This window comes from Hyla sarda, chromosome 7 (genome assembly GCF_029499605.1).
Source record: "Hyla sarda isolate aHylSar1 chromosome 7, aHylSar1.hap1, whole genome shotgun sequence".
Taxonomy (NCBI): domain Eukaryota; kingdom Metazoa; phylum Chordata; class Amphibia; order Anura; family Hylidae; genus Hyla; species Hyla sarda.
The window spans coordinates 206,472,724-206,498,262 of NC_079195.1; the positions used below are offsets into that span (position 1 = coordinate 206,472,724).

Below are 25,539 nucleotides of genomic sequence, written 5' to 3' on the forward strand. Positions count from 1 at the left end.
AGTGGAATTTCCATAGTGTGCATGGGCCCTTAGAAGACCCAGATCAGCCCTGTAGTAATATCAGGGGTCTGTACCCTACCTGTAGCTGAAAAACTTAGACCATGAAGGGGGAAACTTCCCCAGTCAAGAAGTGGTTCAGTAGCAAGAACTAGAAAGATGTATCCACCTAAACGGAATATATATATATATATATATATATATATATAGAGAGAGAGAGAGAGAGAGAGAGAGAGAGAGAGAGAGAGAGAGAGAGAGAGAGAGAGAGAGAGAGAGAGAGAGAGAGAGAGAGAGAGAGAGAGAGAGAGATAGCAAAAGAAGACTTATCCTTTGTTTAGATAGATAGATAGATAGATAGATAGATAGCAGCTAATGGCTGACATTTATCAAGTATAGTGTCCAGTACCCTATTACTCCCACCTTTTATTCACTCTACCATTTGCGCACCGTGCACCAAAGTTATTAATATGGCTCAGCGACATTGTTACATATCGTGCACATTTACTTTGGCGGGAATATTGAACTTTAAACCACCTTATTCCCGGCGTGCACAGCAATCCCCTCACGTCATTTTCTCTTCATAAAATTAGTGTCCGCTTGTTTTCCATCTACTTTCTTCAAAGTCTGTATATTAATTAAGCAGAACGAAAGTTAATGGCACAGTCTGGGGCACGGAGGGCAGAGCCGACGCCTTCAGCTTCCGCTGCCAACCTTCACACATTATACCTTAATTTTACTTTTACCTTATCGTAACATTTGATTTTCTGAATTGTAGGCCACAGTTAACCTTTGCATGTTCCAGTCACTGATGTGTGATGCATAGCGTGTGCAGGGTCTTACTTTTTTTTTTTTACAGAATTTCGTTGAACTGCTCGTTATCCCTCCCAGACTCAGTGCCGTCAGCGGCCATTTTTATTTCTCTCCCCAGGTAAAGAAATGCAATGCCCTGCCTTAGCCTGCATTTTTTTCTGCTTCCTAAATCGTGATAATTCTTATCCGGATCCTTGAAGCATTGTCGTGCTGCGTACTGACCGGCGTCTCCGTTCGGACGTTGTCCGAATGGCTGTCCGGTTTAATTGTCCGCCGCATCCGCTGTCCCTTCTAAGTTTACAGGACAATCGTCCCATAACCCATACCTCTCAACTGTCCCGGATCCGGTGGGACTTTCCTGCTTTTGGGGTGATGTCCTGCTGTCCCGGAACGACCCCCACATGTCCTGCATTTAACTGTAAATGCCTCTAATGAGGCATCTCCAGTTAATTGTGCCACTCGGTAAAAAGTTTAACAGGGTTGAGGAGCCATTGGCTTCTTACCCTGTCAATCATTCTTGTGTCCGTGGCTACAGCAAGCCAGCGGACACAAGAGGCAGGACCGTCCCTCTGCACTCCGGCACACGAGTGATGTCATCAGACGCCGGAGCGCAGAGGAAGAGAAGAAGAGGAGGCCGTGCGGAGGAAGAGGACCCGAACAGCGGTATGTATGGATGGATGGCAGGGCAGTGGCGGCTTTGCGGCCCAGCCTCTCCAGAGTGAATAATCTCAAAATTCTGTGATGGATAAAATCTCTATATCGCAATCCACAATCATCGCGATTCGATGCGGATTTTGATATATAGTGCAGCCCTAGTGTAAGCAAATGATCAAGAATGGATGCTCAGGACTACGGAGATGAGAATTTACATTATGGAGGTTCAAACACGCCACCTCAGAGATGGTGTAAGATTTCTGATCTAAGTAGGGTATTGCGCCAAAGTTTGAAGCCTTTTAACAGAACGCCAGTTAATAAATAAATGTCAACAGCATCAGCAAAAAAAAAAAAACGTACGGGACGGCAAAGATGATTATAACGTCGAAATGAAAAGGCGCAATAATAGCTGGGAGCGCCAAACTAGCGCCAAAGGTAGACAAAAAAAAAGTTCTAAAGCATATGATAAATGTCAGCCATTGTCTACTGAAGTTTGAGGGGGAAAAAAATTTACATTAAAACAAATAATGTTAAATAATACATTTGATTTTATGAGAAACAAATTACCTTCATTTCTCCTTTAAAAGAAAATGTCATAGAAATGTCAGCTATAATAAAATGTCTCCTGTATAAAAGATCACTTTGAATATTTGACGAATGTAGGTATGGAAATGTCTCCATGATTTACCAGAAAATTAAGAGACTTCGATGCATTAATATTCTGCTTTGTACGTCCTATTGGTAGGGATATCTTGTGGTGTCATTGTTAGGCTCAGTTTACACTTCCCTCACAGATAGGAATGCCGATGTATACAGTATCAGAGAGCAGCGGGCGCCATTCATTTTGGTGACACAGACCAAGTTACCTAGTAACTCTGGCCGTATTAGGCCGTATACACAATTTTCAGCAAGATGAGAAAAAAAACACACACAACATAATTTTACTCTGTTGGGAGGTCTCTATGCTATATATGTCTATATATATATGTGGACACCCAGTGGTTGTGATGTGAATTGCCGCTTGTCTAGTGTTTTGTTAGCATGCCACAATAACCCAGTGGTCCCCAACCTGTGCCTCCCCAGCTGTTGCAAAACTACAGAGCAAGATAGAACTTGCAGTTTGGCTACAGCTGGAGTGCATAGGTTGGGGAATAATGCATTGGAGTTGCATCAATTGGAAACTTTAACCCCTTAAGGACTCAGTGTTTTTCCGTTTTTGCACCTTTTAAAAATCATAACCCTCTCAATTTTCCACCTAAAAATCCATATTATGGCTTGTTTTTTGCGTCACCAATTCTACTTTCCAGTGACATTAGTCAATTTACCCAATAAATTCATGGTGAAACGGGAAAAAAAATCATTGTGCGACAAAATCGAAGAAAAAACGCCATTTTGTAGCTTTTGGGGGCTTCCGTTTCTACGCAGTGCATATTTCGGTAAAAATGACACCTTATCATTATTCTGTAGATCCATACGGTTAAAATGATACCCTACTTATATAGGTTTGATTTTGTCGTACTTCTGGAAAAAATCATAACTACATGCAGGAAAATTTATACGTTTAAAAATGTAATCTTCTGACCCCTATAACTTTTTTATTTTTCCACGTACAGGGCGGTATGAGGGCTCATGTTTTGTGCCGTGATCTGATTTTTTTAAAGGTATGATTTTTGTTTTGATCTGACTTTTTGATCACTTTTTATTCATTTTTTAATGGTATAAAAAGTGACCAAAATACAGTTTTTTGGACTTTGGAATTTTTTTGCGCGTACGCCATTGACCGTGCAGTTTAATTAATGATATATTTTTATAGTCCGGACATTTACGCATGCGGCGATACCACATATGTTTATTTTTTATTTTATTTACACTGTTTTATTTTTTTATGGGAAAAGGGGGGTGATTTAAACTTTTATTAGGGAAGGGGTTAAATGACCTTTATTAACACTTTTTTTTTACTTTTTTTTTGCAGTGTTATAGGTCCCATAGGGACCTATAACACTGCACACACTGATCTCCTATGCTGATCACTGGCGTGTATTAACACGCCTGTGATCAGTGTTATCGGTGCTTGACTGCTCCTGCCTGGATCTCACGGAGCAGTCATTCGTCGATCGGACACCGAGGAGGCAGGTAAGGGCCCTCCCGGTGTCCTGTAAGCTGTTCGGGATGTCGCGATTTCACCGCGGCGGTCCCGAACAGCCCGACTGACTAGCCGGGATACTTTCACTTTCGCTTTAGAAGCGGCGCTTCTAAAGGGTTAATATCACACACCTGTCTCGGGAAACGCCCAGTTTAGAAGAGGTTTGCTATGAGGATTTGCTTCTAAACTGGGCGTTTCCCAAGACAGGTGTCATCAAAGAAGACTTAGATAGAAAAGAACAACCTTAACTTCAGAAGCTCATAAGTACTGAAAGGATTCAGATTTTTTAATAGAAGTAATTTACAAATCTGTTTAACTTTCTGGAGCCAGTTGATATATTTAAAAAAGTTTTTTTTCCTGGAATACCCCTTTAGGATAGGGGATAAGTTTTCCAGAACTGGACTACTCCTATAATAGGCTGAGTTTACCCAGGTGAGCTCAAGTGGGTTGTGATCTGTTATAATGGGGGGGGGGGGGGATTTATTATTATGCGCGGAAGAGTTTTTTCATCACAGTCATTTTCTGTGGCAAAAGTGTGTAACTTTGCATAACGAAGGCTTCTTTAGCTGTTGACTTTATTAGGCTATGTTTTATACAAGATAGGGCCAGGAACTATTCATATTATTTAGAATATTTCTTACCAGGGAATCCCCCCCGCGATCTCCAGCCCAGCGCCCCAGCTCTCCCCATGCAGGGAGCGACCATAAGGAATACAGCACTCGTGTATCTCTGGTTCTTCCATACAGATGTATGGACGGGGAGTGTTGCACATATATATATATATATACAATAAAATAATTTGCAAGCAGGAGGTATACGCTGGATGGAAATCCTTGACAGTAACTTACCGGGGAAAGATGGGTTAATCCTAAGTAAGAAAGCCCAGAGCCGGCGGCAGTGACGACTATTTACTTTTCCGCGCTTGGCATACATGGAAATTGTGTTATCAAATGTTCTGTCTGATCCTGTCAAGTTTATAGCGATCGCTTCAAACAATTTAATGTTGCTGAAAGCATACAGTTACAAATGATAGACTTTTAAAGTTATTTCACAGTGATAATGCTGTCAACCTCTAATACGGCTTCTAAAAGGCGCAGTGACGGTAATGACACACGGAGAGGCTGCGAGCGGAGGCGCCACATTCCCCGCTCCTGCCTTTGTTGCTATATTTATTTATTTATTTTATATATTTTTGCGGTCGAACGTCTCTAGTGTTCCCTCATGTGTTCGGCATAGCACTTAGGATGACGGGGTGTCACAGGCAGCTGCAAGGCATTCTGGGACTGACATGGAAGTATTATATACAGTAGATCATTGTTTATCCGTATAGATATTCGATAGCAGTGTATGGGTTGTTGTTATTATTATTATGACGAGTCGTATAGGATAAGGAAAACGTGGCTGCTTTCTTTCAGAAACAATGCCACACCCGTCTACAGATTCTGTCTGGTTTTGCGGCTCGGCTATGTTGAAGTGAATGAGTTGTAATACCACAGGCAACCTGAGGACAGGAGTGGAGCTGTTTTTGGAAGAAAGCGGTATGGGGATTTAGCTTGGTAGAGATGGGAAAATGGCAGTAAACAGCAGGCTGAGACAGCGACACAGTTCAAATGCAGGACTTCTCTTGTTTTTTTTTTAAAGCAAAATAATTTTTTATACAAAACAACATCTACTTGTTCGGCACTAACTAAACACTTTAAAGGGTCACTCTCATTAAAACTAATTTTTTGCTATTGCACTCCTTATGGTAAATAAAAAATATTTCTAATATACTTTAAGAAAAAAAAAGTTTTCTATGTTTTATTTGTGCTTAAAAAAGCTCAAGAGCACATTTTCCCCCATCTCATACACAGACTTTGGACCGAAGCCCAAACACAGAAAGTGCAGCCTGGAGTGCTGAGGGGGGGGGGTGCAGCCTCATCCAATCATAGCTCCTCTCACACTTAACTGCCATATGCTGTTGGTTGGACACACCCCTCTCAGCACTCCAGGCTGCACTTCCTGTGTTTAGTCCAAAGTCTGTGTATGAGATGGGGGAAAATGTGCTCTTGAGCTTTTTATAAAACATAGAAAACTTCATTTTTATTTTTTTTAAAGCAAAGTAGATTAGAAGTATTTTTTATTTACCATAAGGAGTGCAAAAGCCAAAATTAGTTGTAATGAGAGTGACCCTTTAAGTGGTCACACTCCATACTCAGTTGCACCTAGATTTTTAAAGTGTACTTGTCATATCACAACAAAAATAATGCCTATGTATGTTTCTCACTAGGTAATGCGGATGTTTTACATGTCATTTTTATGTGTCTAGCTTCTATATTTAGCTCACAAATCCCTCTGTTCTGCTGATCACCCATTCTGACATCCACATTAGGAAGAGGCGTGTCTAAGAAAAGCACTGAGCCCGCCCTCACTCACCATGCATTTGCTTCCTCACTGAGTTTGCTGTGCTGTGCTGGGTCTCTTCATCCAATCACTGCAGACTGCTCTGTAACCCCCTCCTCTCTGTTATCAGACAGGAGCCTGATAGCCAGGACAGAGGTGAGCATAGAGGAGTGCTAGTCTCGTCCTCACTTCCTGGACTTTTTTCCAGCTTGTGCTTCGGTTGATACAAAGATGATGCGGCAGCCGGACAGGATTATGTTCTTAATGGTATGGGGACCCCTAGTGGTCTTTTTTTTTTTTAAAAGCCATGATTTCTATACAATATAGATATATAATATTAATATAATTCCAATATAGATTAGAAAGGTAAATGTTTTGTCAAGATGTACAACCAATTAGAAGTTTTTGAATCAGTCAGTGCCCATTTAAACCAAGAAACTAGCTGTCCTCAGCACCTGTGCTGATCCGGTCAATACAAAAAGCATAGACAGGTCCAGGAAGCAGGAAAAACCTTACTACTGAGCCGACCATTCGTCCCAAAAGATCCAGGACTGATAAAATCCCTAACAAATTAAGTTTTGTCAGAGATTACACTTTCTCCTGGAATCCTCATATCTCATCCAGCTTCTCCTGGATGAGTAGTGTGCTTCATGGAACCTGGTGTGCACATAGGACAAGTACATTTTAGGTAAATATATAGTGATCCCCGACCACTATTCCTGTCACTGTCTCACAGCAGCCATTTTATTTTTAATCCTTGATAATCCCCTTAAAAGGGTACTCCGCCCCTAGACAACTTATCCCCTAGGATAGGGGATAATATGTCTAATCTCTGTGCAGCACCTGGCTTTCATTTAGAATGCTAGGTGTGGGTGGCTGGGGTCTTGACGTCACGCCCATGCCCCCATGATGTCACACCATGCCTCCCATAGACTTGCATTGAGGGGGTGTGGTGTGACATCACAAGGGGGCGTGGCCGTGACATCACGGACCCCCGATGGAACAAAATTTTCCAAATGCTGGGGCAGCGGAGTATCCCATTAAACCAGTTGCACATGGCTCCATTTTTTTTATATATTTTAGCGTCCATCATGGTCGCTTCTTGGCCGCTCCTGTGCACCACTCACCCAGCAGAACTATCTTGCAGTACTTACAGTTAGCATCACAGTTGTCTTAGTTTCCTTCAATGTCATTTTTCAGAAGAACAAAAGATTTACAGGAAATAATGCAAAATGACAATTTCATTGATAGAGATCCAGGGCAACATCTTATAATTGTCAACGAGTCGCTCTCAAGTTATGAAAGACTCTAAACAATGCAGGAGATTCATCTATATTAAAGGGATTCTAAACATCTCCGCCAAAAAGGAACTGACAATATAAATATATTCTGTGTACTTCAAGGCCTGAATGCTTAAAATACATCAAAACGGCGCCTTTCATTGTCACCTGTGCAAATTTGTTTAATCCTTTCCATAGAATCCTCAAAGTTTCTCCTTTTGTCTTCTCTAAGTACACCAAATAAGAAGTGGGCGCAGAGGCGGCGGTGTGAAGAAGAAAAGCTTCTGTTTGTATCTGGGCTCTGATATTCTTTTACTTCAAATACAATGTAGATCAACAAATTCAAAGCCGGTGTTTATTCAGCTAATGCTGCGGATTTACAATAATGGCAGGTTGTATTTTTTATATATTTTTCCTGTTATTGACAGTGCACAGGGGAGAGATGTAAATGAGCGGAATGTGCTGCTATTTGCAGATATTAGTAATGTACGGTCTGATATCTCTTTATCTATTTTGATACTAGATTGTTGTTTTCTTCTATGCATAACTGAGAACCTGAAACGCTAACTGCTGGTGAAGAGGGATTCATCTATATGCATTTGTTATACAGTAATACTATGCATTATACATGTCTACTGTACATACATATTTACATAAGGTAATGCACTAGTATGATCAGAATATAAATATCTACACCGATCAGCAATATATAACAATATAACAACCTCCTGCCTAATATTATATAGGTCCCTCTTGACCCATTGAGGCCTGTTGATCCGTTGAGACCTCTTCACTCTTGATCCATTGAGACCTCTTCACTCTTGACCCCTTGAGACCTCTTGACCCATTGAGGCCTCTTGACCCACTGAGGCCTCTTGACTTTTGATGCATTAAGGCCTCTTGGCTCTTGACCTATTGCAGCCTCTTTATTCTTGACCCATTGAGGCCTCTTGACCATTGAGGCCTATGACAATTGACCCATTGAGGCTTCTTGACTCTTGATGCATTAAGGCCTCTTGGCTCTTGACCCATTGTGGTCTCTTTATTCTTGACCCATTGAGGCCTCTTGACTCTTGACCATTGAGGCCTTTGACAATTGACCCATTGAGGCTTCTTGACTCTTGATGCATTAAGGCCTCTTGGCTCTTGACCCATTGTGGTCTCTTTATTCTTGACCCATTGAGGCCTCTTGACTCTTGACCATTGAGGCCTTTGACAATTGACCCATTGAGGCTTCTTGACTCTTGATGCATTAAGGCCTCTTGGCTCTTGACCCATTGTGGTCTCTTTATTCTTGACGCATTGAGGCCTCTTGACTCTTGACCATTGAGGCCTTTGACAAATGATTCATTGAGGCCTCATGACTCATAATCCATTAAGGCTTCTTGATTCTTGACTCACTGAGGCCTCTTGACCTATTAGGGTTCCTTTACTCTTGACCCATTGAGGTTCAGTGCTGCACCAAATGTGCGACAAATATACACACAAAAATAGCTCTGAAGACAATGATAAATGCCCCCCCAAAGTCTTTAAGTCTTGTAAGTTGTGATGTGTGACCTCCATGAATCTGAATTGCTTTTGCCGGATGTTCCACAAATGCTCAACTGGATCTGAGGAATTTGGAGGCGGAGTCACCATCTTGATCTCTTTTTCATGTTTTCTATCTGTATACTGATGCTGCTTTCTCTATGAGATCAGGATATATATAGTAGTTATATACCTCCCTCCAGCTCTATTTTTATACTGCTGCTTTCTCTATTTGATCAGGATATATAGTAGTTATATACCTCCTTCCAGCTCTATCTGTATACTGCTGCTATCTCTTTGGGATCAGGATATATAGAAGTTATACACCTTTCCTCCAACTCTATCTATATAATGCTTCTGCTTTCTCTATGATATCAGGATATATAATAGTTATACACCTCCCTCCAGCTCTATCTGTATACTGCTGCTGCTGCTATCTCTATGGGATCAGGATATATAATAGTTATACACCTCCCTCTGGCTCTATCTGTATACTGTTGCTGCTATCTCTATGGGATCAGGATATATAATAGTTATACACCTCCCTCTGGCTCTATCTGTATACTGTTGCTGCTATCTCTATAGGATCAGGATATATAGTAGTTATACACCTCCCTCCAGCTCTATCTGTATACTGCTGTGGATATATCTATGTGATCAGGATATATAGTAGTTATACACCTTTCCTCCAACTCTATCTATATACTGCTGCTGCCTTCTCTATGATATCAGGATATATAGTAGTTATACAACTCCCTCCAGCTCTATCTGTATACTCCTGCTGCTATCTCTATGGGATCAGCATATATAGTAGTTATACACCTCCCTCTGGCTCTGTCTGTATACTGCAGCTGATATCTTTATGTGATCAGGATATATAGTAGTTATACACCTCCCTCTAGCTCTGTCTGTATACTGCTGCTGATATCTTTATGTGATCAGGATATATAGTAGTTATACAACTCCCTCCGGCTCTATCTGTATACTCTTGACCCATTGAGATATTTCTGAGGCCAGGCGGTATTATCCTGCTGAAAGCGGCCACTGCCATTAGGGAATCGTTCTGCCATGGAAGGGTCTGTACATTGTTTAGGTGGGTGGTACGTGTCACAGTAATGTCCACCTGATGCCAGGACCCAAAGTTTCCCAGCAGAACATTGCCCACTTCCCATAAGGCAATGGTCTCCAAACTGTGGACCTCCAGATGTTGGAAAACTACAACTCCTAGCATGCCCAGCCAGTCTGTAGGCACCGTTGTCATAATACAGTGGTCAGCATGGGCACCCTGACTTACACATCCTCATAAACAATAATGCAATACCCTGTGTGTTCTATCATAGCCAGAATAAGTTTCTTCAGATTTTTACTCTATAGTAGCTGTTCTGCAGAATGAGTCCAGACAGGCTACTCTTCATTCCTCACATTCATCGCTTAGCCTTGGACAGCCATGACCCTGTCAGCAGCTTTCTGCATGCCCTTCCATGGACCACTCTTGGTAGGGAAGCTCGCAACTAGAGATGAGCGAACTTACAGTAAATTTGATTCATCACGAACTTCTCAGCTCGGCGGTTGCTGACTTTTCCTGCATAAATTAGTTCAGCTTTCCGGTGCTTTCCAGCCCATGGGAGCACCTGAAAGCTGAACTAATTTATGCTGGAAAAGTCAGCAACCGCTGAGCTGAGAAGTTCGTGATGAATCAAATTTACTGTAAGTTCGCTAATGTTTTCGAGATCTTATGACCTAGTGACCACTCTAGGCATCACAAATTCCGCAATTCCATACAAATTCCCTTCTTCAAGCTTTCCTACAGAACTGCGGCATAGTTTCTATGTTGGTATAAAAAAATTGAGAATTCTGCTGAAGTTCAAAGCTCCATTGATTTCAATGGGATTCTGCTGCAAAATTAAAGACAATGTGGAAATTCTGCTGTGTGAATGGGACAGCAAACGGGCAGTACATTTTGGCAAAATTCTACCATGGAATTCCGCATGGAAATTCCGCAGTGTGAACAGAGTTCAGATCCCTAAACTTGCCCATTCTTTTGCTTTCCACACAACAAAAACTATCAGGTCATGTGATGCCAATGGCTGTCCGGGCATGCTGGGAGTTGTAGTTTTGCTACAGCTGGAGGACCCTGGTTGGGAAACACTGGCCTATGCAAATGCAGCTTTTTATTCCATAATTATGCTTTGTACAGCTGCTTTTTGCTGTTTCTTGAAGAAGCCCCAGGATTTTTTATTTCACTTATACAGTGCAGCACTGGCTATAATAAAGAGAATAATTTAGAAATTCTTGTGTATGTCTTATGCTTACCTGCATTACCTGATTTGGCAGGCATAGGATTTTAGCCATTTGTAAATACAAATCCATTGCTGAAATGACTTGATAATGTTGCCTACATTTCTGATGAATCCTCTGGCTGAGGGTGTGGTGTTTGATCATTGCACATGTTTGTGAGGCTGCTAGGGCTGGAGGTCACCCAGGTCATAAGTGAGTTGAGGTCAGTTCACATTGTGTGCAGTATTGATGAGTTTTCTTATTGAAATTTTAGCTTTTAGAGAAATATTGCATTGAGGCGAAAGTGATTCGACCTATGATCACAATTGAGAGTATGCCCACAAATTAAAGTTTTACAGCATTTTTCACACATTTTTACAGCATGTTGTCTATTTCTACTTAAAAAAAAACATGATAAAAATGACTCATATTTACTGTGATTTGAATAACTGCGGTAAGATAGAACCTTATTTTTTATTTTATTTTTTTTGCAGTTTTGGGAAATCGCAGCAAACATGGAAAAACCTCAGCAAGAAACGCAATGTGTGAGCCACAGGGGAAGTGTAAAACTATTATTATAGATCCCATAGAAATAGCAGCAGCAGTAAACAGATAAAGCTGGAGGGGAGGTGTAAAACTATTATATATCCTGATTACATAAAGATAGCAGCAGCAGTATACAGGTAGAGCTGTAGGAGAGAAGTGTAAGTGCTATATGTCCCAATCCAATAGAGATAGCAGCAGTATACAGATAGAACTGGAAGGGAGAGGTATAATTACTATTTATCCTGATCCTATAGAGATATCAGCAGCAGTATACAAATAGAGCTGGAGGAGAGGTGTATAACTACTATATATCTTGATCCCATAGAGATAGCAGCAGCAGTATACAGATAGAGCTGGAGGGGGATGTATAACTATTATATATCCTGATCCTATAGGGATAGAGCAGGAGGGGATGTGTATAACTACTATATTTTCTGATCCTATAGAGATAGCAGCAGCAGCAGCATACAAATAGAGCTGTAGGGAAGGTGTATAACCACTATATATCTTTAATGCCATCTGCGGACGAAAACAACTTATCCCCTATACGCAGGATAGGGGATAAGTGTTTGATCGCAGGGGGTCCGAACGCTGGGACCCCTCGCGATCTCCTGCACGGGGCCACAGCGCTGCTGCGTCTCTCCCGTGCAGGAGGCGTGCCGGCCGCAGCATGACTTTGCGGCTGACACGTCTCCTCCATGTAGTTCTATGGGAGAGGCGGGGAGGTAACGTTTGTGTCTCCCCACCTCTCCCATAGAACTGTACAGGGAGGGAGCGTACCGTCGACCTCTCTAGGTTGACACTACACGCATTAGCGCTCTCAATGAGTGCTAATGCGGGGGGCCTCGTTCAGGAGATCGCAGGGGGTCCCACAGGATAGGGGATACGTGTTAGAACACGGAAGTTGTCCTTTAATCCTATAGAGATAGCAGCAGTATACAGATAGAGCTGGAGGGGGATGTATAACTACAGAAACGGTATATAGCTAGAGCAGGAGGGGAGGTGTATAACTACCATATTTTCTGATCCTATAGAGATAGCAACAGCAGTATACAGATAGAGCTGGCGGGGAGGTGCATAACTACTATATATCCTACTATATATCTTGTTCTCTTATTTTGGCAGCTGGGCCGGAATAAAACAAATTACGCTGTATGTTGTTCTTTGATGAAAGAATCATTAAAGATTCTATAGTAACTTGCTGTATGTTCTCTTGAAGCCAAAACAAACTATTGCTATGTGAGGGGGGCGCAAATTAAAGCTGAATTTTCTGATGCACAATTGCTTGTCCTAGATATAGCCCCATTGTGTTAAAGGGGTACTCTGGTGAAAACCTTTTTCTTTTAAATCAACTGGTGGCAGAAAGTTAAACATATTTGTAAATTACGTCTATTAAAAAATCTTAATGCTTCCAGTACTTATTAGCTGCTGAATGCTACAGAGGAAATTCCTTTCTCTTTGGAACACTGATGACATCACGAGCACAGTGCTCTCTGCTGACATCTCTGTCCATTTTAGCAACCATGCATAGCAGATGCATAGCAGATGTATGCTAAGAGCAGCATGGTGGCTCAGTGGTTAGCACTACTGCCTTGCAGTGCGGGGGACTTGGGTTCAAATCCCACTAAGGACAACAATAAGTAATGCGTTATTATTATTATAATAATGCCAGCAGAGAGAACTGTGCTCGTGATGTCATCAGAGAGCATTCCAAAAAGAAAAGAATTTCCTCTGTTGTATTCAGCAGCTAATAAGTACAGGAGGGATTAAGATTTTTTTTTATAGAAGTAATTTACAAATATGTTTAACTTTCTGCCACCAGTTGATTTAAAAGAAAAAAGGTTTTCACCGGAGTACCCCTTTAAGGCAGCGGTCTTCAAACTGTGGCCCTCCAGATGTTGCAAAACTACAATTCCCAGCATGCCCGGACAGCCAACATGCTGGGAATTGTAGTTTTGCAACATCTGGAGGGCCACAGTTTGAAGACCACTGTGTTAAGGCGTTGGAGCTTTTCCTTTGTGCAGACATTGAGATTGCAGCGCTTGGCATGTGATTTTCCTGTGAGCTGTCCACGGTGCTGAAGTGATGTGTACTGACAGCTGGCGCTTAGAGATGAGCGAACTTACAGTAAATTCGATTCGTCACGAACTTCTCGGCTCGGCGGTTGCAGACTTTTCCTGCATAAATTAGTTCAGCTTTCCAGTGCTCCGGTGGGCTGGAAAAGGTGGATACAGTCCTAGGAAAGAGTCTCCTAGGACTGCATCCACCTTTTCCAGCCCACGGGAGCACCTGAAAGCTGAACTAATTTATGCAGGAAAAGTCATCAACTGCCGAGCCGAGAAGTTCGTGACGAATCGAATTTACTGTAAGTTCGCTCATCTCTACTGGCGCTCCCTACAGAAACTGAACCACTGCGGAACGAAAAAACGGAGCCACATACATCACCCCCCAGGGCTACTCCAAATTCTGTAATAACTGCATAATAATAATAATATGTAGTCTATAAGATCCTTAGTCCTGAGTAGTGTAGTGTTGGGCGCGAATATTTGCAATGCGAAAATTTATCATGAATATCGCATATTCGCGGATATTGCTAATATGGCGCTAAATATTCGCAATGACAAATAGTCGCATTTTTTTTTTCACAGTACACATCACAGTGATCATCCCTCCCTGCTTCCAGCTTGTGGTGTACACAAGGCTCCAATACTAGTTACTGTGTCAGACCGGCGGGGCGCCCGGAATTCGCATATGCGAATTTACATGCATATTGATCCCTCTCTTCTTTTAGCTCTTTTATCAGGTGATATTGCACATTTCATGGTGAATGTGCATGCAAATTTTATGGCGCCTAGGAAAAAAAGGCAGCGAATATTGCGAATATGCGAATTTTGCGAATATATGACGAATATTCATCCATTTGTTCGCGAAATATCGCAAATTCGAATATGGCCTATACCGCTCAACACTAGTCCTGAGCTCTGCAGCATTCGGCACTGAAGTCACCGACAAACTATTTAGGAGTTTACTTATAGTCCGTGGTGGATTTTAGGGATTTTAGTAATCTCTGTGTCAGTGTTTCCCAAACAGGGTGCCCCCAGCTGTTGGAAAACTACAACTCCCAGCATGCCCAGACAGCCTTTGGCTGTCTGGGCATGCTGGGAGTTGTAGTTTTGCAACAGCTGGAGGCACACTGTTTGGAAAACACTACTCTAATGCTTTTGTTAAAGGGATTATAAAAAAAAAAAAAAAAATATATATATATATATATATATATATATATATATATATATATATATATATATTAGGGATCCACCGATACGTTTTTTTAGGGCCGATACCGATACGGATAATCGGTGCAGGTTAGGGCCGATAGCCGATAACTTATACCGATTTTCCGGTATAAGTTATCGGCTATTTATCCCACCGCGACACCGCTGCAGATCATTGATTGATTTAAATCAATGAACTGTAGAGGCTTTTGCGGTGCCATAGACCGCCGCCGCCGCCACCCGCTTCTCTCCCCCTGCCTGTCCGGGGGTCCTGAGTCCTATCACCATCCTGATTTCCCCTGTATGGCTTCAGATGATGTCACACCTGTTGGGGAACGCCCCTTCCCAGTCTGTGAATCCGACATCAATATCAAGGTAGAAAACTAAAAAATAATAAAAAATAAAGGCAGGGGGTGGTTTATCATGATGGGGGCAGTGAACTGGGAGGATTATAAACTTTAACAAGATCATGACAGGTACTCTTTAAGCATACACCATAGGGTTTTAGGTTTTGCTAGGAGATGTAGTTCTGCAACAGCTGGAGGCAACCTGGTTGGGAAACACTGCCTAAGGTGAAAGTAGAGTGTAGGCTTCTGGGCATGCTGGGATTAGTAGTTTTGCAACTGGTAGAGAGCTACAAGTTGTGGTCACTGATGTAGTATGCCCACACCTTAAGGTTGGGTATCACAGTTTTTGTAGTTCCATTCTTTAAGGGGATAATACACCACAGGGTTTCAGGTCATGCTGGGATTTGTAGTTCTGCAACAGCTGAAAAGCCACAGGCTGGGTATCCTGCATGTAGTATGTCCATTCTTTAAAGTTATAATACAATGACGGTTGTCAAGGTCATGCTGGGAGTTGTAGTATTGCAACAGGTAGAGAAGTGCAGGGTTCCTCCAGTTGTTTTAAAACTACAACTCCCAGCATGGAGTTATAGTTTAGCAACAGGTAGAGAGCTACTAGATGCGGTCCCTGAGGTCCATGTCTTAAGGTGATAATTATCCACAAGGCTTCTGTCACTACGGGAGTTGTAGTTCTACAATTGGTAAAGAGCCGCATGCATGTAGTATGTCCATCCCTTAATGTTATAATACACCGCAAGCTGTCAGGGCATGCTGGGTGCTGTAGTTGTGCAACAACTGGATAGCCACAGATTGGGGAACACTTATATAGTATGTCACCATGTCCATCTCTTAAGGCAGTGTTTCTCAACCAGTGCGTCTCCACCTGTTGCGAAACTACAACTCCCAACATGCACTTTTAAAAAACATGTTTTTTTGTTTTTTTTGAACAGTCCCCAATGAGCTCAATTGGAATTAGAAACCACACATTTTTGAGAGGGGTTTTACTTTGTCAATTTCTGAGGGCATTTTCTGCCCCTGTGAACATACCCTAAGGCTGGACCTGAACCTACAGAAAAGCTATTAAAGGGGTATTCCAGGAAAAAACTTTATATATATCAACTGGGTCCAGAAACTTAAAGGGGTATTCCAGGAAAAAACTTTATATATATCAACTGGGTCCAGAAAGTTAAAGGGGTATTCCAGGCAAAAACTTTATATATATCAACTGGGTCCAGAAAGTTAAAGGGGTATTCCAGGCAAAAACTTTTTTTTTATATATCAACTGGCTCCGGAAAGTTAAACAGATTTGTAAATTACTTCTATTAAAAAATCTTAATCCTTTCAATAGTTATTAGCTTCTGAAGTTTTCTGTCTAACTGCTCAATGGTGATGTCACGTCCCGGGAGCTGTGCATGATGGGAGAATATCCCCATAGGAACTGTACAGCTCCCAGGACGTGAGTCATCAAGAAGCAGTTAGACAGTAAAAAAAAAACAACTCAACTTCAGAAGCTAATAACTATTGCAAGGATTAAGATTTTTTAATCAAAGTAATTTACAAATCTGTTTAACTTTCCGGAGCCAGTTGATATATAAAAAAAAAGTTTTGGCCTGGAATACCCCTTTAAACAGATTTGTAAATTACTTCTATTAAAAAATCTTAATTCTTCCAATAATTATCAGCTGCTGAAGTTGAGTTGTTCTTTTCTGTCTGGCAACAGTGCTCTCTGTTGACACCTCTGCTTGTCTCGGGAACTGCAGAGAGTAGAAGAGGATTTTCTTCTACTCTGGACAGTTCCCAAGACAGGTCTCATCAGAGAGCACTTTGACAGAAAAGAACAACTCAACTTCAGCAGCTCATAAGTACTGAAAGGATAAATTTTTTTTATAGAAGTTATTTACAAATCTGTTTAAGTTTCTGGAGCCAGTTGAGATATATATATATATATATATATATATATATATATATATATATATATATATATATATAAGGGATCGACTGATTATCGGTTTGGCCGATATTATCGCCCGATAATCACGATTTTGGGCATTATCGGTATCGACAATCACCTTGCCGATAGTCCGATAATGCACCGCCCCCAGCGCACCGCAGCCGTCCCCCCCCCACACTGACCCACCGCACCGCGTCGCACCCCCCACCGCACCGCCCCGGCCCCATAGCCTCCCCCATCTGGGTTTTATAATTACCTGTTCCCGGGGCCCGGGGTCCACGCTATTTCTGGCTCCTGCTGCGTCCTGCGTTACGCTGTGCGCATTGACGAGTGACGTGATGTGACGCAACGCCACCGGAGCCAGATGTAGAGTGGACCCCGGGCCCCGGGAACAGGTAATTATAAAACCGCGGCTGTCAGGGCATGCTGGAAGTTGTAGTTTTGCGACAACTAGAGAGCCACAGATTGGAGAGCACGTAAGGGTTTGGTTGACAAATTCCAGGCCCTGCACCTCTTTATTTAAAGTGACAGTACACCACATAAACATTTTTCTATGGATGTAAGAACGGGCGCAGCAGGCTGATACCCCCTCCCCTGGTCACGTCTCGCCCCGTTAATAGTGATAGTATTCATGGATAGCTTATAATTACTGCTCAGAAGACACAATCCCGCTCGAGGCTCGCCGACGCTCTCAGTTCAATTGCCAGAAGCATGTCCGAGGATTACCGCACATCACTCAATGATCCCTTCCATTGAAACCCGGTGTCAGCCGCAGACCGGTAATCAATGATGTGACGGCTCCGTTGTACAGTTGATGCCGCCTGCAGCTATTAAAGCTCCAATCTTTTATTTATGTTTTTTAAGTAAAAATTTACGGTAACATTGCACATAGATAAAGTCACCCGGGTGAAAGTGCGACTCCCCTCGTAGAGTCATCTGGGCAAAATTTATTAATGAATAAATCAGCCGTGTTTTCTGTATCTGGGAAAGTCTGCAAGGCCAAGATGGGACCGGGCGGGCGTGGACGTGTTATCACATTAGTATCTGGTTATCTGGTTTACCTCCGCTCATGTGTCACCCACAATTAATACATCTCGCCGCCATGACGGTTCACGCCCAAAGGGCCCCTGGAGACACCGCTTAATCTGTGACACCTTCAACAGGGAAATCGTCAACACAAAGTTACAATTGCCTATTAAAGTAGAGAACACGAAGAAAGGCGCAATTCAATCTTCCGTAAAACCTGTCTATATCAGTGTATTCCCAAGCAGTGTGCCTCCAGCTGTTGCAAAACTACAACTCTCAGCATGCCCAGACAGCCTTCGGCTGTCCGGGCATGCTGGGAGTTGTAGTTTTGCAACAGCTGGCGGCACCCTGGTTTGAAAAAAACTGTTCTTGATCCTACATGTATGTCCTATACCTATTGCTATAAATGTAGCAGAGCTGAATGCATTGCTCACCATAGTTTGTTTGGCATAAGTTCGCAGTAGGTATACTTGAAATTTTGAGTTTAACGCCAATGTAATGTAAATGAACAGGGTCATCCTAGATTACAAAAACATGGCTGCATTTTATTATTATTATTATTATTATCATTATTATTAATAATAAACATTATTATTATTATTATTATTATTAATAATAATAATAATAATAATAAACACAATTATTATTTATTAAATGTGTTATTATTATTATTATTAGTAGTAGTATTATTATATTTATTAAATATTATTATTATTATTTATTAAATCTGTTGTTATTATTATTGTTTTATTAAATGTATTATTAATAATAATAACAACAACAACAATAATAATAAAAATATATATAATAAAAAAATACTAAAATTAATAAATAATAATAATAATAAAATGTGTTATAATAATATTAATAACAATAAATAATAATAACAATATCATTATTTATGGATGTTATTATTATTATTTATTAAATGTGTCATTATTATTATTATATTCATTAATTATTATTATTTATTAAATTAGTTATTCTTTTTTATTACATTTATTTTCATTATTATTATTATTATTAATAACAATCATAATAATAATAATAATGATTTTTTTAAAATAAAAATAAATAAATAACTCATTTTATAAATATTAATAATAATATTTAATAAATATAATAACACATTTAATAAATCATAATAATAAATTATGATAATAATAATAAAGTACCGGATAATAATAATAACCATAAATAATAATAATATTTATTTTTATTATTATTAATGTTATTATTTTATTAATATTATGATTTATTAATTGTTATTATTTTAAAGAAGTACATAGCATATCAATCATCTGAAAAGGTATCGAGAAATCAAGTTTTTTTCTTTCTTATCTAGTAATCTTGAGTTATATTTAGCCATAGAGAAACCCCCAAATTTTGCATTTCATTGGTTGCTTAATGACTTTACAGGTATTACCTGCTCAGGGAGAGTCGGGGCTCATACAAGGAAGACATGATCTGTGTCCTTTCTGTATGTTTCTGTATACAGATTCATGGTGAGATTGTTGTTAACAGTGATCTGTATACGGAGACCATAGGACCTGATTTTAAAAACATTATATATCAGCCTCCCCTACATGTTTTATAGCACCAGCCACGTCATCAGGGTGTAAGGCTTACTGATTGGCCAGTAAACCTTACATCCCTGATGACATGACTGGTGCCGTGAACAGAGGCGTAGCGTGGGGGGTGCAGGGGGGGCCGGCCGCACCGGGTGCAACATCTGGGGGGCGGGCTCTCCGGAATAGGAATACTTCTTTGTTGTAGTTTCACAATAGCTGGAGGCCCCCTGGTTTTTAGTATACAGTATTAGTTTTTATATGCTCTGGCCGGCCCCCGTCTGCAGCCACACACGGGAGCCGGCCCGGGCACATAAAAAGAAGTATTCCTATCCCGGACATCCCTGTGTCCCGAAAAATCTTTTCGGGACATAAGGATGTCCACCGGTCACTCACCATTCCCTGGCGTCCTCCTGTGATCCTCCTTCGGTCCTTCGCTTCTCCGCCTCTATGGTTGTACGCACGGGACGTCAGTGACGTCCCGTGCGTACAACCATAGAGACTCAGGAGGACCGTAGGATAATCGCAGGAAGACGCGCGCTGGCCGGGGCCTGGTAAGTGACCGGCGGCGCGTCATCTTCTTCAGTGTTCCGGTCACCGCTCCCCCGGTCCCGGCACCTACTGATACGGTCCATAGGCCATAGCAGTAGATGTGACCCCGGGCCGGAGGAGCGGTGACCGGATCACTGTGGGGGCAGCAGTACAGACATACAGCCTCCAGCCATACACTGTATATGGCTGGAAGCTGTATGTCTGTGGGGTGGGGGGAAGCTGCCTACTATTGTGGGGGAACTGCTGACCTAATGTGGGGGGGAGCTGCCTACAAATGTGGGGGGAGCTGCCTAATATTGTGGGGGAACTGCCTACTATTGTGGGGAACCTGCCTACTATTGGGGGGGAAATGCTAACCTAATGTGGGGGAGCTGCCTACTATTGTGGGAGAACTGCTACTATTGTGGGGGAGCTGCCTACTATTGTTGGGGAGCTGCCTATTAATGTGGGGGAGCTGCCTACTATTGTGGGGGAGCTGCCTATTAATGTGGGGGAACTCCCGACCTAATGTGGGGGAGCTGGCGATCTAATGTGGGGGAACTGCCAACTTAATGTGGGGGAACTGCAACCTAATGCGGGGGAGCTATACTGCCTACCTAATGTGGGGGGAACTATACTGCCTACCTAATGTGGGGGGAACTATACTGCCTACCTAATGTGGGGGAACCATACTGCCTACCTAATGTGGGGGAACTTTACTGCCTACCTAATTATATACAGATTGATATCTTGCACTTCTATTAAAGAATTACAATTAGAGGTACAGGATTGAGGAAGTTGGCTCCATCTAGCCCAGTCTTGGATCATCTCCAGGGTTTGGTTCCATTTTGATGTTTAGTTTTTGTTCTTGATATTTTTTGTCGTTTACGATGGTTGTGAGACGACATATAATAGCGCGGCCCATGCTAGGTTACTACATTTGTAGATTTGTATTCATAGACCTGCTGAGAATGTGGAGAATGTGTAATGCATGTTCGCACTCAATAAAGTGTTTGAAACTAAATGTGTATTTAGATGCATTTTACTTTAATGACATCAGTATTTTCATAACAAACAATACATGTGCTTAGGGGGTAAGGGTTTCTTTAACTAATCTAGTGGAAGAGACTCGAGTGCTAAAATCCAAGGGTTAGGGGGTGCAAATTACTTGCCTTGCCCCGGGTGCTGACAACCCACGCTACACCACTTGCCGTGAAACATGTAAGGGGAGGCTGATGTATAATGTTTTTAAATCAGGTCCTATGGTCATGATTGAGAGCGCATTAAAGGCACCACTATACAAGCATCTCTGAATGAGAAAAGGATTTCTTTAATACATTGTCCTGTAGGACCTGTATATATGATTCGGTTATTTAGAAAACGGATATAGTGTTTAACAGGAATGTGAATAAAAAAAATAATAGTTTTACAAGGGGGAGTTATAGTAAAAGGGGTTTATGCCCTGAAGTCCTCTTTATTGGGCACTGTCAGAATTAAAAACATTTTATATCTTGTACATCTAGGCAAAATATTAACCTTTCTAATATACTTCATAAAAAAATGTATCTCCTTTTTATAGAAACCATGGTTTATAAAAAAAAGACCACCAGGGGTCCCCATGCCATCCAGAACATAATCTTGCCTGACTGCAGCATCATCTTTGTCGCAGCTGAAGAACAGGCTGGGACAAAGTCCAGGAAGTGAGGGTGGGACTAGCACTCCTCTGTGCTCACTCCTGTCCTATCAGACGCCTGTCTGAATACAGAAAGGAGGAGGTTACAGAGCAGCCTGCAGTGACTGAATAAAGAGACCCAGCACAGCACAGCAGACTCAGTGAATGCATGGTGAGTGAGGGAGGGCTCAGTCCTTGCCTCGGACACTGCAGAATGCCAGAATTAGAGAGCAGCAGAATGGAAGGATTTGTAAGCCAGTCACAGAAGCTATAGACATAAAAAACCCATGGAAAGAATCTGCATGACTTGGGTAAGAGTATTGTCTCTTTAAATGTTCTGTTTGTGTTTAGAGTTTGGTTGCATGGTTACACTGTGACCTATCCATGGTTCTATCACGTTTACCAATCAGATACCTTGTGTGACCACACCTGCTCAGCTGCCTATATAAGCCTGCAGTGGGCTGATATATGTCGCCTGTAAAAGAACATTGGGGGAGATTTATCAAAACCTGTGCAGAGGAAAAGTTGCTGATTTGCCCATAGCAACCAATCAGATCCATTCTTTCATTTTGCAGAGGCCTAGTTAAAAATGAAAGAAGCGATCTGATTGGTTGCTATGGGCAACTCAGCAACTTTTCCTCTGGACAGGTTTAGACAAATCTCCCCCAAAGTTCTAGTAGCTAGCATCCTATCCTGCATTTGCAATGATCTTGATTATAAGGTATTGTGTTACTACCCCCGCTTTATCTTAGGATATTATCTCTGATTTTCGTCTCTGCATATTACTGTCTTGGTTTCCGACTCGGCTTGTTGACGATCCTTGGTGTCTTTTTGTCTCCTTTGAGTACTGTTATAGTGTGTATTTACCTTTTATGTTCCTGACTGTTTCACTGACCCTTGACTGTGTTTTTGTAGTTTGTTATTTTGACTGGACAGCCCCCAGCACCTAGTCAGGAAGGGACCGTCTTCATGAGTTGGGGATCCGTTGCCTAGGGGGATATACAATAGGCAGGGACAGGTGAATGAAGGACCTCACTTATTCCCGGTCCGTACGTGACACCTACTGAGTAACATATAGAAGTGCACTTTAAAGGGATACTCTGCCCCTAGACATCTTATCCCTTATCCAAAGGATAGGGGATAAGATGTCTGATTGCGGGGATCCTGGTGCTGGGTACTCCGGCGATCTTGGCTGCGGCACCCCAGACATCCAGTGCACGGAGCGAACTTTGCTCTGTGCTGGATGACTGGCGATACCGGATGGAGGCTCGTGATGTCCTGGTCACACCCGCTCGTGATATCACGGCCATGCCACCTCAATGCAAGTCTATGGCAGGGGGTGTGATAGTCATCACGCCCCCTCCCATAGACTTGCATCAAGGGGGCGTGACCGTGACGTCACGAGCCTCCAGTGCTGTACCCGACGCTCTAAATGAACGCCGGGTGCTGCAAGGAGATTGCAAGGGGTCCCCAGCGGCGGCACCCCCACGATCAGACATCTTATCCCTATCCTTTGAATAGGGGATAAGATGTCTGGGGGCAGAGTACCCCTTTAACCCTTTAAGGGTCTATGGGGTTTGTTATTTAAGCCCTGCTAACCAAAGTACAATTCAGTAGGACTTGCTTTCTTTACCATCAACAAACCATTTTTATGCTAATCCTAATGCAAGAATATCAATGCTTTATAAGAACAGATTATTTATCATTATTATTATTTATAACTATCACTAATTATGTACAATGTCCCTTTTAATAGTCAATGTTCACACTGTGGCTGCTGCAGCCTGGACAGAACTTTCTAGCAGATGCCGCGGCGTCCTTGAAACTGCAGAAGTTGACATACGCTACAATAATGCTGACTACTTTCTGTAGACATGACATTAGGAATCACACTCAATTTAACATATTTTTTTCCCAGAAATGCCAAAGTGTTATTTACAGGCGCCTTCACCAGCCAAGCAGCTGAATGTAGTGCAGACGGCAGAAGACCTATACATGGTGCAGCCGCTATTCATCTTATCTTATATTAAATCAGCAATTAATTCCCAGCTACCTTTAGAGGCTCATAATTTTCATATTGCGGTGTATTATCCATTCATGTGCCGGACAACACAGGCCATCTATGAAAGTGCAGAACTGTCCATTACGCCCTGCAGATACAACAAGTCCCTCATATCTGTAAATGCCCCGACATAATGTGCAGAATAAGAAATTGTATCATTTATTGACCCTTATCTATAAAGGGCTGGCATAGTGCCATGAGCATCATAAGCTTTATGGACTCATGCATCAACTAGGCCATGAATATCAGATTGGTGGGGGGTTCTATTCTGCATACCGGCACTGGTTGAAAGGGCTGCGATGCCCAGTGAGGTGCAACCTCTTTATTGTTTACCAGACACAGCCCTATACATTTGGTAGCAGCTGAGCCTGGTACTGCAGCTCTGTGCAACTACATCTCATTCAAGTAAATGGGGCTAAGCTGCAGTACCTGGTGCATCCTCTATAACATGTACGGTATTGTGGCTGGTAAACAATGTAGAGGCTGCAGCGATCACCAGATCACTACAGCTTCTTTAATCACCTAGATGCTGGGGCTGACAGCAGTCAGATCCCTATTAATCCAATACTGATGGTCTATCCTATGTCCTGAAAAACAGAATACTCTTTATTGTTTAGCAGGTATAGCTCTATTTGGCAACAGCTGAGCCTGGTACTGCCACTACGTGCAGCTAAATCTTAATTGAATGGGCCTGAGCTGCTGTACCTGGTGTATCATCTACAAAATGAATGGCACTGTGGCTGGTAAACTATGTAGAGCAGTGTTTAAAGAAGTGGTAAACAATAAAGAGGATGGACCATCAGTATTGGATTGACAGAGATCTGACTGAGGATTGAAGGAGCCGTAATGGTCTGGTGATCGCTGCAGCTTCTATGTCAGTGTTTCCCAAGCAGCGTGCCTCCGACTGTTGCAAACCTACAACTTTTGGCTGTTCAGACATACTGGGAGTTGTAGTTTTGCAACAGCTGGAGGCACCCTTGTTAGAAAACACTGCCTGAGGTGGAAGTAGAGTGTCCAGGCATGCTGGGAGTTGTAGTTTTGCAATAGCTGGATGCACACCGATGTAGTAGCTACAGACCAGACACCAGACCAGACCACTCCGATACTGATGATCCATCCTCTTCATTGTTTACCAGGCATAGCTCTATACATTTTATAGCAGCTGGGCTTAGTACTGCAGCCCTTCACCACTACATCTCATTGAAGTGAATAAGACTGAGCTGCAGTACCTGGAACATCCATTATAAAATGTACAGTGCTGTGCCTGAAAAACAACGTTGAGGCTGCAGTGATCACCAGACCATTAGAATAAGTTTCCACTTGGTTTTTTTTCTGGCAGTTTTTGGGAGATTGCCACTGCAGTTTTGGAGTCAAAGTCAGAAGTGGATCCATAAGGGAGGAGAAGTGTAAGTTCTTCCTTTATATTTGTCCTATTCCTTTTGAATATACTTCTGGCTTTGGCTCAAAAACTGCAGTGGCAGAAATCCAAAAATTGCC

At 42.0% G+C, this 25,539-nt stretch overlaps 1 protein-coding gene and 1 long non-coding RNA gene across 3 annotated transcripts in view; both read left to right on the forward strand.

Moving 5' to 3' along the window:
* LOC130283237 (cytosolic carboxypeptidase 6-like) overlaps positions 1-25,539 on the forward strand; it is a 1,802,518-nt gene that overhangs the window by 1,662,544 nt on the left and 114,435 nt on the right. The gene's annotated exons all lie outside the window — the stretch shown is intronic.
* Positions 503-24,316, forward strand: LOC130283242 (uncharacterized). Its single transcript, XR_008846610.1, has 3 exons — positions 503-925; positions 21,888-22,291; positions 23,899-24,316. It is a non-coding gene; the product is annotated as an uncharacterized LOC130283242 (long non-coding RNA).